Genomic DNA, 21340 nt, shown 5'->3' with positions numbered 1-21340 from the left:
CTTCTTTGGCTGACTGCCTGCCCATATAAGGCGCTCCGCTGTTTTTTTGCGAAGCAGCCTTTACACAGCTTCTCCACTGTTTTATAAACAAACGCCTGCATAGAAGGCCGTCGTTTTTCCTTGCTTCACCAATTAAGAAGCCTTTTTATTTAATCCAAGGGTTCTCCGCTGTTTTATTGTTGGGAGCTCTTCCTTCTTTTCTACGCACTGCGGTCACAGTCAGTTCACGTGATTACGTGGGAGGCGTGATGATGTCACACGCAGCTCCGCCCCCAAGGCCATCGGGCTGTCCATTACAGTATACAGTATGGAGAAAAATAGGTTCCAGTTATGACCATTACGCGTAGAATTTCGAAAATGAAACCTGCCCAACTTTTGTAAGTAAGCTGTAAGGAATGAGCCTGCCAAATTTCAGCCTTCCACCCACACAGGAAGTTGGAGAATTAGTGATGAGTGAGTCAGTCAGTGAATGAGTGAGTGAGTCAGTGAGGGCTTTGCCTTTTATTAGTATAGATATATATATACCGTATATATATATTACTAGCAAAATATGTGTGCTTCACAGCGGAGAAGTAGTGTGTTAAAGAAGTTATGAAAAAGAAAAGGAAACATTTTAAAAATAACGTAACATGATTGTCAATGTAAATGTCATAGGCTTATTTTAGTTTTGATAGTGAATTTGATGATTATAAAGAGTTTAATTTATGAGTGTAAATGCTGTATATGAGAAATGTACATTTTAGGATGTAAGGATCTCTTTGTAAACAACGTTTGCAGTTCTGCCCTCGGGCTGTAAAATGACCAAGCTGTCTGGTGAGCTTACTCTTGAGCATGCAACGTACAGTTGGCCATGTGAGAAGCAATCTTATGTCAAGTCAATGCTGACCTTTTTTAGAGTCTGGCCCTGTGACTCATTTATTGTCATAGCGAAGCAGACCCTTACTGGAAATTGGAGGCGTTTGAATTGGAATGGGAGGTCAGAGGGTATGAGAGGGATGCAAGGAGTCTCCCCTGAGCCAGTTCCAGTAAAGACAGTTGCCTCAATGAGGTTCTTGTGCAGAGATATGATCTGAAGCCTGGTGCCGTTACAAAGTTTTGGTGGTTGTAAGTTTTGTAGTAAAGCGATGGAGTAAACGAAAAGGCAGAAGTCACCAACAGGAAGACGTGAAGCAAGGCCAACAATAACAGGCTTGAAGTGGTTGAGTAAAGATGAAAGAAGCGCAGTGATCACGATGAACAGCTGAGGAAAGTAAGGAAGCGAGTGAGGAGGCACATGAGCACGGGATGTCATTAATGTATATAGGCAGGGAGCCAACCACGTGGTAGGTGCGCGGACAGCGGCCGTGCGGAAAAAGGAAGGGGGACCGGTGGCGGCCCTTGTGCATCTCTGCCGTGAAATAAATCCTCTGTTAACGGAAATAAGGAATGAAACTGCCAAAAGGAGAGGTCAGTTCTGTAAGATCCTTACGACATAATGGTGAGAACCGCCAAAAAGAAGACGTTATTTTTGAAAGTTTGTTACGGGGCAAGGCGCGAAATGAAACATACTTAACGTTTGTAAGTACAGTGTAAAAGATGAGCATGGGAAATTTGGGCTTGCTACGTATATTGGAATCCGCAGAAATAATGAGGAGGGGTTTCCCCTGTTTATATATACAGTTCATGGGGCACACCTGTCGCCCCAACCCCCAATTGGGTGTTGCAATAGGACATGAAAAATACCTAACTTTTGCAACTACACTGCAAGGAATGAGCATGCGAAATTTCATCTTCCCACCTATATGGAAAGTGGGAGAATTAGTGATGAGTCAGTGAAGGCTTTGCCTTTTATATGTTAGATACTGTGATGGCCTGGACCCCAGTGGAATGGAAGGACCAGGCGAGCTGGAGTTTGTTGCAGCCCTGTTGGATTCCGTGGAGGTTACCAGGGGGAACTACAGGGCCTTAAAATGGACTTCCACCCCACGTGGGAGTGATTCCATCCTGATGAACCACCTGGAGCACTTACTTTTTACTTAGTTATTGAAACAAAGGGGAAAGAAAGGTTCCACAAAATATTTCATTATAATTTTGCTAGAGATTTATTAGTATCCAAAGTAAATTGTTCAATACAACTATATAGGTAGCTTTCACATCTCTAAAACAGATTCCTTAATTTATTCATGCAGAAAGCTTTAAACAAATATATTAGTAAAAACTCATATTTGCATTAATCTTCTTACCAAAATACTACCCCCCGCCCCCCATGCTCTGAACCTAGTGATTGAACATTTGATACCAAGGCTTTGAAGCTTGCACCCCTTTAATGAAGCATGTATTGAAGTGCCATTACCACATGACTGATGATGAACGCTGAAGCTTCGAAAGTCCCTGAATAACTAGAAGCATTTGGACTGTTTTTGTGCTATTCCTCATGCTTTAACAAGGATGTGAAACTGCAGCTCATATTTTATACAGAGATGATATTGAATTAAATGTAGAATCTTCAAATGAAAACAAGCTAAAAAAGATAGGCATGGTGTAACATTCAGAAGCATTATGCGACCAAATTAACTGATATGAAAATTGGAGCAACTCACATTTTTTAGTTATTTTATCCAAGAGTCAGTTATCATATTTGTTTATCAAGTGTGTTTGGGTTATTTGTGAAAGTAACCATAACAGATAAAGTGTTTAATCTAGATTTTTACCAATCTGTGAACCTCATTCATAAATAGTACAGATCTATTCATATTTCTAGTGTCCTTGCTTGGAAGTGAAACAGAGATCCCTCACTCAAACCTACATTTAACATGGCATCCATTTGGGGGCAACCTGTTAATTGTACTAATTAGTTACCAGCATTGCCGAAGGTAAAACTGATAATTAATTAGCTGAGTAATCATACACCCCTTCCTACACGTGTATCTAAATTTCTTCTGCACCGACTGTCTTGACCTCATGGTCATCAGATGTCACTCTTTCCAAAACAACAAAACTTTTAATCTTTTTCCAGCATAATCAGGAAGTAGCCTCAAATACTTCTCAGGGCTTTGTCCACCCATCACTACTTAAACCCACCTGGCACCCCTAAACCTTAATTACTTACAAACAATAAAATTAAACTCTCAATTCAGGTACTTTGGCAGCTTAAACAGCCGGCATACTCAATCTTTTTTTAACCATTATATTCCCTTTAACCTCCTTTTTGTTAATAGAAAATGTGACTCTTGCTTAGAATTCTAGGTAATTATGGTTAAACCCGAGTCGGCTTTACAGTGGGAAGCCTGAATAAACTCCTGTCACAGTATTCTGCTGCCATTGAGTGGATAAAATAATATTTCTATTCATTTAGCAACTCTAAGGTAACTCATCAATATTTATGAGTGGGGTGGAGCCTTCAATCAAAACATTATTGTATGTAAATGCTCTAAAACTTATTTTAAATCAAACTGAAACTAAACCATTAATTAACTCAAGCAATGACAGTGATGACAAAGTGAACTGGTTATAAGACATTGAAATGGATAGTGAAACTGATGCATAGGACAATGTATGACCAAACCTCTGCCTGTTGGATTCAGTCACCTGTAGGTCTATTGTAGTACATGTAGGTGTATCAAAAAAAGATAAAATGATTGAGGACAAGTAGAAAGACAAAAAAAAGTAATTAGCCCCCTAAACACTGTTCACAATGCAGCAATGTTTGTTCATGTCAGGTGATATGTTGAAGTCAATAAGACGTTTCGCTGTGGTAGCCCACAATAACACAAGGGGTGCATTGATTGTGCAGATCAGGTACTGACATTCTACCGTGTCAAGCTCAAGCAACAGGAAAAAAAAATACAAAAAGTGCTCAAAAAAGTTTATTTCTGCTGTTCCAATTGCAACATTGGGCAGCATGTTAGTGACTGTTTCAAAATATGTCACACAAAGGACATTTACTAAATCTGCATCAGTACAACAATGGACACAATACATATCTTTCCAATTGTATTTAAGTTGTCATTTTGATATTTACATGTTTCTGTTATAAATAACATTTTTGGTTAAAAAATTAATAGCATTTTTGACTATTTTTTTTAATGCTAAAGAGGAAGTGTAAATGTGGCTGTAGCCAAAGTGTTTAAATCTTTGACACACCCAGTCCTTAGGTTTGTCTATTACACTGCAACTGCCCAATGCCTCACAGCCCAACACTAGCAATTTAGGAAAACCATTTAAACTTAAAATATTGTACAAATCACTATTTCACTTCTCACATGTTAAAGAAACTAACTCCATTATATTATAACAATGTTTAATGCAATTAACCAGTAATATCAGTGATGGGCTTTCTCCATTACAGGGCCTATCTTAGTGATTCTCCCTTTTTGGATTAGTGTGATCAGAGCAGATGCTCTAGTTGCAACAAATTGCACAGCTACAATATAACATCAGTAAAACTGCAAGACAAACTGATGTGTTGCAGTACAGTACAGAGGTAATAACTGAAGCCTAACTTGCTCCAATATTGAGAACCTTAATATACCACATTAAACCTTACACAGAAAAACACACTTTGAAGGTGTTTCATAGTAGCATATTTTGAAATCTGTTGTGCACTGTTTGTCTGTTTATTGTCTAATGTGTTTATATGTGTTCAGTATGTTATCTGGTATGATATGCTGACTAAGAACCACTTAGGGACACCACACTACTTGAAAACTGTGACACTCTGCATATAGTGCATAAAATATAGTACAAGATAGGTTGACTAAAGTGGAGGAAGGGGCCAGAGAGATTGTCAGTGAGAAATAGCGTCTTACCTGTTTTCACGCCTAACCCAAAAGCATAAGCATGAATGAAAGAACAAATTGTTTTTGTTACACACATTTGTAGTCTACAGTGTTAGATGAATAAGTGCAATGAAGAGAGAACGTACACTCTCACATTTATCAGTTTGTAGACTCAGCTAACAAAACTTTTGGTTCTCTTACTTCTTTCAAATCTTATTCTGCAAATACTTTTTATTATAATGTTTTGATGAAAAACTATTATAAGAAAGGTAGCAATAAGTTTTGATTAAATAAAGATTTCATTTTAAAAATGTGACATTAAATAAGCTACAGTGTCCACAAACTTAGGAGTTGGTCTGTATATGTTATGAAAGGCTATAACACATTAGTAAAAGGAAACTGTAATAACAAATAGTAATGAATACCAGTAACATCATATTACAGAAATGATAAAAAAAAAAAAAGTACGAGAATTATAGGGATTTATGTATGAATAGCAGAGAAGAGAAACTACCTTCCTTATGACCTGACCTAAAAAGCATCTGGCTGTAACTCCACATCCATATTTAAGTATTATCCTGGCAAAGACATTGGTAATAAAAGAGCAATTTGAGCTTTTAATTAAAAAAATAGCCCTTCTATCCCTGTCAAAGCTCATTTAAAGACAAATTATTGCTCATCCCTCAGGATCCAAAAATCCTTCTGCATTTTTTTAACCTTTCAACAATCGCAATGCTAGTTGCCAATTGAGTTCTTTATGTAAGGAAACTGTTTTTTGGATGTGTGCAGAACGATGCAGTTTTTAAATGTGAGATTTAAATTTTCAACTTTAGCTTTACAAAAAGCCTTTAAATACTGCATACTGTATTGAACCTATTTTTAAAACTGTGTGTAAATTAAACTCTTCTCATGATGTTTAAAAATCCCTTATAATTGCCTGATCTTCTGCTATTCTTCTTAAGACGACGCTGCAAAACTGAGGTGGATTAAATATTGCTTTAGGAAGAATTTACATTTGGCAGTTAACACTCATCATGACGCCAAGATCAATTCAGAACATGCTCCCCGTATGGGGAGAACAAAAATCAGAATTTCATACAGCAATTTGCGAACAGCTGTCACGACTAAACCTGAACTATAATTTTCGGGTTAAAAAAATTATACAGGTTTCTTTTCATATCATGCCAAGAAAAACCTCAAAACATAGTATTTAATCTTTATTTGAGTCACAGTGTAGTGCTTAGTTTAATAACCGATCTACAATCTCACATCCATCCATTTTCTAACCCGCTGAATCCGAATACAGGGTCACGGGGGTCTGCTGGAGCCAATCCCAGCCAACACAGGGCACAAGGCAGGAACCAATCCTGCGCAGGGTGCCAACCCACCGCAGGACACACACAAACACACCCACACACCAAGCACACACTAGGGCCAATTTAGAATCGCCAATCTACCTAACCTGCATGTCTTGTTTCCAACAACCTAGAACTACAAATCCATTTTTCTGTAAATGAGTGAATTCCATCCTTCATACCGTAGCACACTTATAACAAAGAAAATATAGATAGATAGAACTTTATTTGATCCGGAGGAAAATTTGGCTTTTTTCAAAGATCTTTAAATAAAGTACTTGTAGGAGTGCACTACCTCTTCATCCACTCCCTGAATAGTGACTAGTTCTTTGTTTTGCTAATGTTAAGATGCAGACAATTCACTGTGTACCAAAAAACAAAGTTATCTGCCTGATTCCTATACTTTGTCTCATCCCCTTTATCAATATACTCCATAAGTGCAGAATTATCTGAGAATGTCCGCAAGTAACATGACCTGGCATTGTATTTATAGTCTGAGGTGTACAGAGTAAAGAGAAAAGGAGACAGGACTGTTCCTAGTGGTGCACCAGTGTTGCTCCCATCCGTATCAAAATCACAGTCCTTGAGTCTCACAAACTGCGGTCTGCTTGACAGATAGTTCGTTACCCAGGACACCATTACCTCATCCACCAGCATATCTCTGAGATAGACCCTAAACAGAGAGGACTGGATGATACTGAAGGCACTGGAGAAATAAAAAAAAACATGATCCTCACAGTGCTGCCAGCTTTGTCCAGGTGAGAATAAGCCTTGTGGAGAAGATAGAACAAAATTGAGGTTGATGAAGCAATTATCTAACTAACAACTAAAATCTAATAACACTGCAAAAAACGTAAATATGAAAAAGCTGACAATCCTCAGAATAGAAAAAATAAAATAATTTAGAGTGGCATAATATACTGCAGCAACACCTACACTGACACATGCAGTCATTGAACTTTTACAAGTTCTTCTGCAATCTGTGTGAAGAAATGTTTTACTTTCAGTTGTAAATGCTCATAGCATAAACTGATACTACAGCATAAATAAAATGCACTTCAGTAAACCACAACAGTCGGGTGCTTAATGAGAATGACAGCTTAGAAGTCTCATTAAAAGCTCAGAAAAAAATGACAATGCTGATCTCTGCAGTGAGACTACAAATCAGCAGAAAATGTCAGTCTGTAGTTCTGCTATTTACTTTACAACAAAAAGGAGTGCATATACAGCAAAAGTGATAATTACAGTTAAAAATGGGCACACAACCTACTGAAGTTAATGTTATGGCCTTGTTTTTATTCTTCTAAAGAGGAAAACAAACACATTCATGGACATAACTTTCAACTTTGTCTTCTTGCCCAATTTACAATCCAGACAACTCTTCTTAGAAAAATTAAAGCTATGACTATAAAGCTGTCAAAACTAAAGTTGATATGTAAAATACAGCAGACTAATTTTTATGATTCATTCATATTTTGTTCATTCATGTCAAAACAGCATGGTGGTTCAATGGTTAGTACTGTTGCCTTACCACTTCAGAAGATCAGTTTAGGGTTTTTTCTGCAGTATGCATTTTTTTTTTTTACAGTATCTATGTACTCTCCTTTTCTGTCATATTCTAAAGTTAAACTATGCTTGGTACTGTATAGTAGCCTGGTATGAGTGAGGTAGGTGTATGTGTGATTATACCCTGTTATGGACTGGCATTCGGTCAAGGGTTGGTTTATTCCTTGTCCCTGATGAAGCTGGGACAAGCCCAACAAAAAAAAATACAGATAAATCAACAGTGCTCCGTCTAGATACTTTGCAAAATACAACACTGTTTTGAACAAAGCTGTTCTTTTTCAACCCCCCAATGAAATTTATGTCTTAGTTCCTTTATCTGTTTTGCTTCCTTAAGATAATCAGTGGGAAAGAACAAGGATAGTATTGAATACCCAAGAAGTCATATATTAAAATATTTCTGGATAATTTACAAGCCATACAATGTATTATAATCAGCATTATATTGTACATTATATATGTGATTTAATATCCAAGCCACAGGGGATGCACAAACCTGTGTGTTTCTCTGTGCACTAAGTAGGGAGAAAAGGACCTGCACTGATTTGCTAGACAGAGTGACCAAACTGGCAAAGGTGAGCAGCACGTTAAGTTGATAAAGGATAATGATGGAAACATACAAGAAAGGAGAGTGTGCTGAGCAGCTGAAAAGAGTACTTTGAGAGGTTGATGAATGAAAAGAATGAGAGAGAGGGAAGGTTGGATGATTTGGAGATAGGAAGTGCAACAGATTAGAAAGGAGAAAGTAAGGATAGCTATGAAGAGGATGAAGAATGGGAAGGTTATTGCTCCGGATGACATACCTGTGGAAGCATGGAGGTGTTTAGGAGAAATGATAGTGGAGTTTTTAACAAGATTGCGTAATGCGATCTTGGAAAGTGAGAGCATGCCTGAGGAGTAGAGAAGAAGTATACTGGTACTGATTTTTAAGAATAAGGGTGATGTGCAGAACTGTTGTAACTACAGAAGGATATAATTGATGAGCCACAGCATGAAGTTATGGGAAACAGTAGTGGAAGCTAAGTTAAGAAGTGAGGTGATGATTAGTGAGCAGCAGTATGGTTTCATGCTAGGAAAAAGCACCACAGATGTGATGTTTGTTCTGAGAGTGTTGATGGAAAAGTACAGAGAAGGCCAGAAGGAGTTGAATTGCATCAAGCATATGGCAGGGTGCCTAGAAAGGAGTTGTGTATGAGGAAGTCGGGAGTAGCAGAGAAGTATGTAAGAGTGTTACAGGATACATAAAAGAGAAGTGAGACAGTGGTGTGGTCTGCAGTAGGAGTGACGGATGCGTTTAAGGTTGGGATTAAATAAGTGATTGGCTCTGAGCCCTTTCTTATTTGCAATGGTGATGGACAGGTTGACAGAGGAAATTAGACAGGAGTCCCAATAGACTACGAGATTTGCAGATGACACTGATTTGTAACAAGAGTAGCGAGAAGGTTGAAGGAGACCCTGGAGAATTGGAGAGGAATGAAGGTCAGTAGGACGAAGACTGAACACGTGTATGAATGACAGGGAGGTTAGAGGAATGGTGAGGATCCAGGGAGTAGAGTTGATGGTGGCTGGGGGTTTTGGAAGTTAAAGCCACACTGTAAATTAATGCATCATTAGTAGTATTACTATTACTACTATTATTACTTATAGTGTCATTGCCTGTTTATGGTGTATTTAGTTCAGAAAATTGTTAAGAAGAGGAACATCACTCCAAACAATCAATACACAAATGCAAATAAAAAGGATGTGTTTGTGCCCAGGCTGCTAATTGACTGGAATTTTATTATGCCTTATAGTCACAGAGCTCTAGCATAAAAAAAAAATTAAATTTCCCCTTTTTACACACAAACCTGATGTTTCATTTGAATTCAAGTTGTGAAAGTTACAAACACAGCAAAATCTTCTTCTTCTTAAAGCATCAGCAATTTCTATATAAAAATAGCCTAGGGAGAGCTCATTTCTTGTGTGCCACTGCAATGGCTCTCGTTTCAGCAGCAAGTAAGTGTCTTCTGTTCTAGTGTCACTGTTAGATTCTGCCCTTTGTCCCTATAACCAGAGATGAAAAATAACCATCTGATACTGTTATCTGTGAACATGTTTTTTGTTTAAAATACTTATATTTAGCAAAACTGAATCCAAGCAGACATATTTCAGGTAGGGATCTTAAGTGATTAGAGCAGTGCACTGTTTGTAGATAATGAAAGAATGTGTTAATCCATACATAACACTGGTCACTCAGTAGTACCTGCAAATACTTCACTGAATACGATAAATTAGACCCTAATCCATACATAGTAATGGACAGTGGAACGTGTTGGTATAAATGCCTGACAAGAAATCTCAAAACCTGAGGACTCGTCGACACATATGTGATGCTGACTTTTTGCCAAGAAAAGTGCCTCCATACTCCACCGTAGACCCAACTGAAAACCTATAAGACAATTGGATGGTTCCAATGGACTTCTCTTCGGCTGCATGTATTAAAATGATTACACCACAATGTATAAAGTTAAATATATTCTTCAGCTTTTGTACCATATGTCTCTTGTCTTAATATCTCCACCTTGGTCACTGAGAATTGATATATATTAGTGTTGCACAGTGTACTAAAAAAATGTTTAAAACAGTAACACTCATACAATATTCCAGCATTATGCTAATTTTTACTACATGAAAATATAACTGAAAATGCTCTGCTGCCTTTACTAAAAAGTAACCTCTGTGTCTTTAAAAAAGGCTTGCAGAGCACGGAACATGTCTGCTCATTCTCTGCAAAGGGGAGTTAGATGGTTATAAAATGCAAGATGCTTGCACACAGACTGTTTAACTGCATAGCAGTACTTTGTGTGACTAGCAGGAGGCAACACACCAAATCTTTCCAAGCATTTATGCCTTGCTCATTCTGATGTCTTTTAGGGGCTCAGGAAAGTGTGAAATGGTATTAACAGTAAAAATAAGAAAACATAAGATTAATGAATTTTAAATGGGTTAACAAGTGCAGAATTTTCACACAGCACAAGTTCACAAAGAAAGCTTTCCTGAGCTTGTTTGATGAAAAGACACAGGCACAAACTAGTACAAGCCTAATCACTGTGATTCTGTAAAGTGGGATGCAAAACAACATATTAAATAGTGGTAAACTGCAATGCAGTCTACACATTGCACAGTTTAAATGAATGCACATTTCACTATGTGTGAGTACAAGAAAGAAAAGGACTGCAAGCTGTTGTTTGTTGGACGTCTGCGATTATAGAGAGGTTGGTGGGACAGCGCTGCATAAAGCATCTCGCCAGTAATTTCAATCTCCTGTGTGTGTACCCAGGTTGTTCTTTCTTGCCTGGTTGTAGTTGTTACAATATTTAAAATCAATTAAATGCACTACCATTTTTTTTACTACAGTTGGTGCTCAATGTTGTCAATACTTTTTTAGGGATATGGTGGTGCAAAAGCTGGTATTAGTACTAAACTCAAAATTTTAGTATCGATCCAACACAGTACTAACATGTGTAGGTTAAACGTAACAGCTGCAATTCTAAAAAGAACACATTAACAGCATGTGCAACTGAAGGATACGGTCCTCCTTGCTGCCCCCAGGCAACGGCTTGTTGAATATCATTCTGAAATAAACATGGTATCATATCAGCAGGTTTTTAAATGTTTTTGCATACATTTTTGAAAATAAAGGTTTTACTGTCACAAGTACTGAAATGTAGGTAAAATAAACATGAATGGATGACATCTGCAATGCTTTACAATTGAAAACTACCACCTGTCAGAATATTGTAAAAGGTGACTATTATTTCAAAACTGACAATATATGTTTATATAAACATCTTCAATTTTGGATTTCAATGAAGACATACATTTTTTTTTCTACTAGCTGAATCCGAACTAGTTTAAATTCCATTATTGCTGTATGCAGGTAGTCTGTTACTATGTTTCAGCATTTTATTTTGTGCAACAATAAATTTCTAAATACATTTGCAAACCTAATAAAAATCAGTTTGGGAATAATAAGGAGCCAGAGCCAATTCCAACAACCATGAGGGGGTGCCAGTCCAATGCAAAGCACACAAGCACTCACAACGAGTCCAGTTTTGAGATGCCAATTAACCTAAATTGCATGTCTTCAAGGGATATGGGACAAAAACAGAAAAACTGGGGGGAAACCCATGCAGACAAGGGGAAATCATGCCCAATCGATTTTCATTAGACATATGCCTGTCAGCTAGTTTACTTGCACTTAGTGGACTTGAACAAATTTAATCAACCACATTCAGATGATAAAAGACATTCGATAATGACATTAACTGCAATTTCAATACAAGTCCATCAGTTTATTAAGAACCTATTCATATCACTATTGACCACTGCTTAACCATTCATCCACTTGACTGATACCATTCAGGGCCATTGGGGATGGCGATCATGCTGAAAGAATCAAATGTAAGGCATATAGTCACATTTACAAGCTAATTTAATTTGCACAGCTATGGAGTGTGGGTGCAAAACTAGAGACCAAGATGAGACCCCATATATACAGCAACTGGACAGGAACTTAAACCCAGTTTCTGGAGCTGTGAGGCAGCCATGCTCTGCATTCTGCCATACATTTTCCACAGCCCTTTAATGCACACGTTTTCATTCAATGTGTGAGAATTAATCTTAGAAGTGTAACAGTAAAACAGAAGTACACATGAGAAGCAATACAAATTCTTTAACACAACCATGTTACACAAAGGCTGTGATATGATGTCATCTTAATTAACTTAATACACTTGTACACTTGCACATATAATATTATTTGGCTGATATTCAAACTGTTTTTTCTTCTGTCAAACTGAAAATGTTCTAATACAATGTACTCACTTACTTAAATACTAATTAAAATATAGTACTTTAAAACAGAAAAACTTTGATGAGAACAGGTCATTCAACCCTACAAAGCTTGCTAATCCTATTCACCCAATTTCTCCTGAACAACATCAAGTTTTGAAGGTCCCCACTTACTGCCTACCACACTACTCTGTAATTTATTTCATGTGTCTGATTCTCTACGTGAAGAGAATGATTGTGCAAAATTTACCCTTAAGAAATTCCCATCTTTGTCCTTGTATTCTTTGTGAAGAACTCACGTTAAAATAATCTTATATGCAGGCACCCTCAAACCTTGTATGCTTCTGCTACGGCCTACCAACAAGTCTAGGGATATATAAATAGACCGTACAAAAGTGAGAGAGAGAGAGAAAGAGACGGAGACAAAACACAAAAAGCTAAATAAAAACAGGCTCCATTTATTGTCAAAAAAATACAACACAAAAAACATGGAGAAAATTACACAAAACAAGCAAGGCAGGAGAACCACACTAACATGGCTGTCTAACTTCACAAAGTTTACAGTGAGATACAAACGATTTGCATTTATTACTTAGATGGCTAGCTTACAATTATATTTCTTTAATAAGTAACCAAAACCTCAAAGCCAGACCATCCAACCCTAACTGTCCATACCTTGCTCTGTCCTTCTTCTCCACGCTCACTCACTCACTCAAAAACCCAAAGCCAGACCATCCAACCCTAACTGTCCATACCTTGCTCTGTCCTTCTTCTCCACGCTCACTCACTCACTCAAAAACCCCAAAGAAGCTTAATTTATACAACTAAACCCCACCCATAACCAAGGTGAGTTAATTAATAAACAACTTAAGTGGGTAATTAGGGCAGGACCAAATTAAGGTAAACACCAAATTAGGGTATAAAAACAAAAGTCTACAGTAGGTCGTAACAGCTTCAAATAACAGCTAATTTTGAAATCTTTTACTTACATTTTCTGCCTTTCTCTTTTTGCCTAAAAATGATGTATGATTGTATAAATACAGTAATAAGGCAAATTAATAATCCTTTTGGAACATCTGTCTGGATTTGTGGTTATATGATGTCATCACCTTAAATGAAATTCTTGAGTCACAGTACGATTAGCAGGAACAGTTTTGACACTTTATTTTTCTGGCATTAATTAAAAAAATGAGTATGCCATGAACACTAGCACATTCACAAAATGGAACTCTTAATAATGCCTGGAAGTTCTGCTACTCTATTTTTGAAATAAATTTAGCCCTCAAATGCATAGTCCATAGTAATCCATTGCATCAATAGCTACATTTTGGGGAAGCATGACTGCTCTGATTTCCCAGATGTCTGTTTTATAGCCCAACACTCAAATTCTCACATCAAGTGTATCTGGGTCTGTGATTATTGTGAAGGTCCAAGTTCTTTTTAATCGGTTAATTTCATCTTTTAGATTGAACAGTGAACTGCCTTCACAAGGACACTGGCGGAAACCAAGAAGCAGTGCATTCAAAAGTAAACCAGGAAACATTTCTTCACACAAAGAGTCATGGAAGTGTGCAACAAAGTACTGAATCATAAATGAAGCAGAAACCTTGGCAAAATTTTAAACATCATCTAAATGAGATACTAGGACAAGTTCACCATTAGTTAAGCAACTGAATGTGATGGATTGAATGCCCCCCCCCTCTTATCTGTCAAACATCTTATGTTCCTGCATTTAGTTTTGACCTAACCCACCCCAAATATCTTAAGACGTAGTGTTGTATACTTTGCTGAGGAAGGATTTTGCTCCATTTGCTGTAAAATGTAACATTTTATCCTTACACAGTAAGTTTAACTGACTGACATTTTAATGTAATCCTTTTTTATTTCTTACCAAAATTAAATTAAAGTCACAGAATAACAATTTCAACAACTAAGGCAAATACGGTGATTTTAAATGATCTACCAGCAAACCAGTAGTTGTACTTTGACACTCAGCATGTGTACCCAAGCATTTTCTAAGTCTACATAAGTATAGAGAAATATTAAAAACTGATTGTGATATCACTCTTGACTTTTTAAAGCCCTCTGAAATCAATGTAGTAAGTAATTCAAAAGGAGGAAAGGCTCAATCACCACCAGCTTTTTTCCCCCCATTTGGATTCCTCTAATAATGCAGCATCACACAATAAGTTTATCTGGAAAACTCAAACAATGTCTGTGTTATAGGTAGCACAACAAGAAAAAAAAATCAATATCTTTTGAGATAATGACAGTTAAATCCTGTAGGAGAATTTCGCAAAATAATTAATAGGATCAACCCTGTTCTGAAAATGTCCTTTCATCTTTTTCAATGAAAGAAACAGTTAATATTGAACACTAGAGAAACACACTTCATATATTGTCAAAGTGAACTAAACAGTTCAACATACTAATGTCCTTTTGTTCTCAAAGGTGACTTATAAAAGAACATAAGTTCATAAACAAAGGACTCCAACTGTAATCCATAATTGCCATCATATCTTCAGGCTTTTTACTGCGCCCATAAATAAAAAATAAAAATGTAAACAAAAACTAAATGGGGAAAAAATCACCCATAAAACATCATTAAACAACTTTGAAATGTTTTAGTCATTAATAACAGAAGACAGCAAACATTACTAAACAGAAGCATCTGCTGTATATGAGTAAATAATTCAACTAGAGTTAACTTGGAGGTGAGAATTCTGGAGTCAGCACCAGTGAACACAAGCATATGATGATCACAATAAAACCCCCAGGCTTCACTTTATCATCAGTCAAAAACCGCAGTCAGGAAACAATCTGCCCACTGATCAACACTAAAGAATTGAATGCATTACATTGTGTGCTATTTGTATTAAAAAACCTATGATCTGATAATCAAAAAAGTGGAGAAAAAGAATTAATTTTATATAATAAGGCAGCCAAACTTAATGCATGCAATTAATTTCAGAGGTATAACATGTTTATTTTTTCTTAATTGCATTTAATGCATGTGTTTTTCAGTATCCCTTGCAATCTAAGCAAATGATTTCCAAACTTGGGGCTGCCAGGCTGAAAAACAGGAGTCAACGCAGTCCTGGTATGGCTAAACTTTAAAAAAAAAAATCAATTCTAATTTTAAAGACTGTCTTTAAATTGTCTAGTTTTAAATAACCATATAGGTAACTAAAATGTTCTTCAATTGTTGCATAAAAGCAGTTTTATATTAATGTAGTTATATACAAGATCAGCACTCCTCAACCTGTTCGATAAATATAAAAGCAAGAACTTAAAAGGATATGTAGCATATGAAACCAAGTCTCCATGCTCAGCTGTGATTCAATTGTACCACTCCTCTTTCACGTTCACTGCCAATGCCAAACATATAAGGCTGTCATGTGATTACATTTTTAATGATTTCCAACTTAAAACATCACTCAATATAGCTCATATACATAAACACATACACATGCATAAAGATACACATGATTTAATTACAAGAGAAAACATACTTCCAGACTGAAAGCAATTTTGAAAAAGCAACAGGCAGGCACAAGGTCACATGTCATTGTAACAAGAACCTTTAAAGGTTGGTAACTTAATGAACTTACTATTTAATACCCTATTTTGTCAATAACCCATATATATATATTTTTTTTTTAAATATGCTATGGAATTCCAAATTGCTCAGGGCCCAATACTGGGATTAGGGCTGCAACTATTTTACTAAGTACTGTAATTAGTTGGTTGATTATTATTTCAATAAACTGATTAATTGGAGGTTTTAAAATGCAATTTTTATGCAAAGATGTAAGTATCTTATTCAAAAATGAAAGTTTATTCCATATCCAATGCTCCCCCTTATAATAATAATACAAATTAACTCTAAAATTACATTTGCCAGTGCACAACGACTAGTAACACTAACTTCAAAGTCTAGTGGAAAACTTTCTAGGCTGTTTTCAAAAATCAGAGGTAAAAGGCTCAAACGATGGTCGAGACACAAGCTCCAGCAGACGCTACTGCTACGCAAGCGCTGTAGTGTTTATACTTGGACGCGTACTTTACATAAATTTGGAAGAATCCACCAGGTGGCAATGCGAGACATTATCACGGCGAGAACAGGTTTGGCATCACTGTGTTGTGAATTGCCTGAAACACCTATTAAATTCTGATGACAACTTGCCACAGTATCTATGAAAAGTATGTTTAATGATTAAATCCATCAATCCAGGGATGCATCCATTCCAGCTAGCATTGGGCACGAGGTAGAAACAATCGCTGGATGGGGCATCAGCTCATCGCAAGGTTAATACAAGAAGACACACACACTGGTGCCATTTTAGTGTCACCAAATCTGCATATCTTTGGAAGGAAACTGGAGCACACCATGGAAACCCAGCAGGAAAGCATGTAAACCGCAGGCAGGGAACTCCAGCAATGAGACTCCTTTGTGACACAGCAATGCTACCGCTCCACCGCCATGTCAGCCCTTGTGTCTAATTATTAACAATATTCATTATTTAAACAAAATGAATGATGTATCTGTATAATGTAATATACAGTACATACTTTAATGCATTTCATCATGAAATTGATATCAAGTATAAATCTAAGGATTCTAAATGTGCAGAGAGTTGAAATATCATACATTTAATGAGTTCTGTGTGGTGATCTATTGCTGCTTGCCGCTGCTGTCAGGACAGGAGGAAGCCCCAGAAGTTCGTAGCGATTAACAACTGGGTCGGTTTTAAGATGACATTTACGACGGTCTGCTTTAATGATAAAATAAACTACAAGGATAAAGTGGTTCAAGATTAAAGCCGAAATTTACACTTTAATCACAAAATACACCTTTTCACCATGTCCTTAATTTTTTTTCCTCTGTGGCTGAAATACAGCACTGTACATTATGTTGCTGTTTTGAAGTTGCAAAAAAAAAAAAAGTTGGCATAGAAGATGGTATGTGAGACTTTTAAAATGTATCGCATCATTACAATGGAAAATATGCCACGTTTGAATATAAAAGCATCACAAATGCATTTTTATGTCGTGATTTTGCTTCACCACATTGAACCATTAATCAAACATAAAAGGAGGCACATCAATCCCGTAGGGTCCTCAAAGCGTCTTTCTGTCACATGTAGATAGTAAACAGACTCTGTCGTCACATTCCAACTTTTATCACACTGCGCCCTCCGACTTTTTGCTGGTACTGCACTCACTCGCACATTGCGTTAATTTCTGAGGACCTGCTCAGATGACCTGTCAAATGAACGCTGGGAATGCGTGACAGCCATGATGCATGTGTGTTCTGAGCGTGAAGTATAAACAAGTGATATTGTCTCTACTTGAAAATGTGTTTTCTTTTCAGTAGGTCTTACATCATGATTGGGTTCCCATACAGAGGGAGTCATATTTACAGATCTTACAAGGCACAGATTTCCTAACAGGTGTGAAGCTGAAATGATGCCACACTTTTAAGTTCTTTAGCTTTTGACCCACCACTGTATGCACAGACCTCTGTCTCCACCATATAGTATGTATGTGTTTACCGCTACTCACAGTCACAGTCATATGACATATGTAACATGTAGTAAGTCAACTGATCGATAACAAACTTAACTGGCAACAATTTTCCTCACTGACTTTTATTGATGAAATTGATTAGATGTTGCAGCCCAAACTAGGATTGTAAAAAAGTAGGAAAAATACATGTTCTGAAATAAAATTTTTTAACCTGCTTTGCCCTCAAAACACCATGTTTCTCCCATCTGTATTCTGTATTCTTAACTAACTAGAGCTGCAGTGCTGGTTTGTAGCATGGCTGTATTAAGGATGTTTTGATTAGCCTAATTCTGCTCTGAAACAAAGAAAAGGGTTCAAAGGGTCTCTCTTCATTAATTTTGCATTAATTGTAAAACGTCAAACAGAATAACAATGCCCCAAATGTAGAAGTTTCAACCAAAGGCTTTGCTATTGTTGAACAAGCATCAGCACTGCCACATTGAGTAGGCAGCTACTGCTCTCAAAATCAGAAAAACATTTGTGTCACACGATGTGGCCATTCTAGGTGATGATGGGCAGAAGTACGAGGTAGGTGGGCTTTAATTTGCAGAATTCCAATTCATATTTGATTAGTCTACTTAAGGTATATACGATATATATTAAGTGATAATATTTTACAGGAATAATTGAAAATTCCACAATATCAGAGTAAGATTTCAGTGTTCAGCTAACACTAGAACACTAAAGGACTCTAATTCCCCAGTCATTTCAAACTGCTACCAAGCACAGTTTTACTTGTTGTGCGGCAGTTGGAACTGTCAGTGCAGTGAGTTAAAATGGACACTGCAGCCTTTCTCACTATGACATAAATTTTATATAATGAAATGAGGGGGCTCAAATTCTTTAGCTTACTGAAATACAAGGTGTAGGATAATGGTCAAGAGTTGTAACCAATTTTGTGTATCTGTTTACTGTAACTCAATATTAAAGGTGCAAATTCACTTTAATGTATTTTTGTGTTATTATAACCTACAGTACAATAAAAGGTATTTGTTGCTAGTCCCACTACAGGAACACCATAATGTGATAACACAGTAAATGATACAATAGAACACTGCATCAGACACTGATTCTAACACATTTAAAAATAACTGGAAAACATGTTTACTTCTTATGCATACTGTAGCTCATCAAAAATCATTTGCACTTCATATTTTAACATATTTTTCACCTAAACATTTCCTCTGTATACTGAAGACTACCTCAAGGCACTTTGAGTACAAAAGTAAAGCACAATGGCTTGCATTTTCTTTAATACAATTGCAGCACATGCCTATTAAGTGCCATCTTATAGGTCACAAAAAGAAATGGAGGTGAGCTCTTATCCGGCAAGAATCCATCACCTTAGCTGCTAGGCCACAATGCTCATTGTGACAGAAAGCAGAAAAATGTGACTATTTACATTTACATAATTGCACTTGCCTCAAAAATGCCACATGTCAGGGTATCTCATGTTATTGAATTATGCCTTTCAAACAGCATTTAATTAAATCAGTTCTATTAGACTAGCTTTCTTTTGCCTACAATGTGTCAAAACTTTGTGGTTTTGGAAATACACAGAGTATATATACTGTATGTATACAACAATATTTAGCTATCTATAAATAAATAAATCTATAAATAAATCTATATCTACAATATATATATGAAATGAAAAGTTGACTCACTCACTCATCAACAAAAATGTTACTTTCCACTTGGTTTAAAAGCCGAAATTTGGCAGAATGGTACATCTAGGCTAGTAGGTGTCCACTATCAAAGAACATTCCAATTAACAGTACATGTATCAATATTTAGGGGTAAAACCCACCTACAACAGAAGAACAATACTCCAAAACTCAAAAACACTTTAATCTGATTGAAATTTGGTGACATTACAGAAAAAGAAAATTATCTAGGCCGATGTTTTCATTTCTTGATCTTTCCTGGTAATAAAAGCTGTAGTGAAGAAATAAATAGCCATATGTCATAAAAAAATGACAAGAATTTGTAAATTTCTTACATAAATAAACCACATATTCATTTGCACTTCTGACTTAGATACTGAGCAAAAACATCAATTTTCTGAACATTTACAAGGTACTCCAAATTAACTAAAACAAAAGGTTAACACACTGAGCCCCTAAAACTGTTTTGAGAATCAATGTAGCATGTATGTATTAGCAAGCAGTCAAATTTAAAGAGGTTTTGACTAAACCTGCTGGCAGCATACCCAGAATCCCACAGCATTCTTCATCTGTAATCCTCAGTCCCAACTGTAGCTCCTTCCCCCAAGACCTTGTTACAGGAAGGCAATTTTCATTACAACCCAGCTGTTTAAATATTCATGGAAAGTGCCAAGATTATACGAAGAAAGAAGAATAGAAATTATTGCCTAAAGTGTAAAATACATAGAAAATATAGGAAAGAGAAAGTACTACCCATACTCTCTTACACTTGGTGCTGGGTGCTATGAGCGATGCACGCAGAGAATTGATGGAGGAACATGAAAATTCCCTAATTAGCCATTTTTGACCGGACTCTGTTCAATTCAGAGTTAAAGTAGGGCTAAATTTTATCCCAACAGTACCAGCCAAAAACCCAGCCCAGGATGAGGTGCCAGTTTACTGCTGGGCATATTCACCCATTACTCACACTCATTCAAATGGAGACAATTTACAATTTTCAACTCACATGTAACATGTTTTCGAAAAAATTTGGAGTTTAGAACAGTCAAGCAAAAAAATAAGAATGGACAAACACTATAGAGACAATGACTAACTCTCTGGTTCACCTTAACCCTAACTCTCTCCCTCTCTTTTTTTCCTAGGACACAAAGCGAAGCAGAATGGAAGTGGAAGTAGACAACAGCCCACCGGGAGATGGAGCTCATTGTCAAAGAACGGGCCCTCAAAAACTGGATTCAGCAGCTCTTGTCCAGACGGAGGTACCTGAGGGAGGGAACTGAAGGCTCGTCTGCTGAAAGAGTCCTCACCAACATCTGAAATCATTGCAGCTCATCATGATTCAGCTACCTCAACTCCACACCGTGCCACTCACTTTCAGGGCCAAGTGAGTTTTACCCCTGCTCCCCTTCGGAGCGAAGATAACAACAACGAGGGAATTGGCCTGTTTCAGTTATGCAGGCAGGGTTTTAGGGCTAGATCACCTCCATCAGCCCAAGCAAGCATCTCCATCCAGAGCCAGTTCGACCCTCTCTGCTCCCCCACCAGGACAGCAACCCCGGTGATGTATTTATCATTGGAGATTCAATCGTATGAAACC

The 21340-nt window shown here is 36.9% G+C and overlaps 1 protein-coding gene across 9 annotated transcripts in view; it reads right to left on the bottom strand.

The window, feature by feature from the left end:
- Positions 1-21340, bottom strand: part of apba1a (amyloid beta (A4) precursor protein-binding, family A, member 1a) — a 388552-nt gene that overhangs the window by 351776 nt on the left and 15436 nt on the right. The window lies entirely within an intron of this gene.

The sequence above is a fragment of the Polypterus senegalus genome, chromosome 4 (assembly GCF_016835505.1).
Source record: "Polypterus senegalus isolate Bchr_013 chromosome 4, ASM1683550v1, whole genome shotgun sequence".
NCBI classification, from domain to species: Eukaryota; Metazoa; Chordata; class Cladistia; order Polypteriformes; family Polypteridae; genus Polypterus; species Polypterus senegalus.
This window is presented reverse-complemented; position numbering and strand designations above follow the sequence as displayed.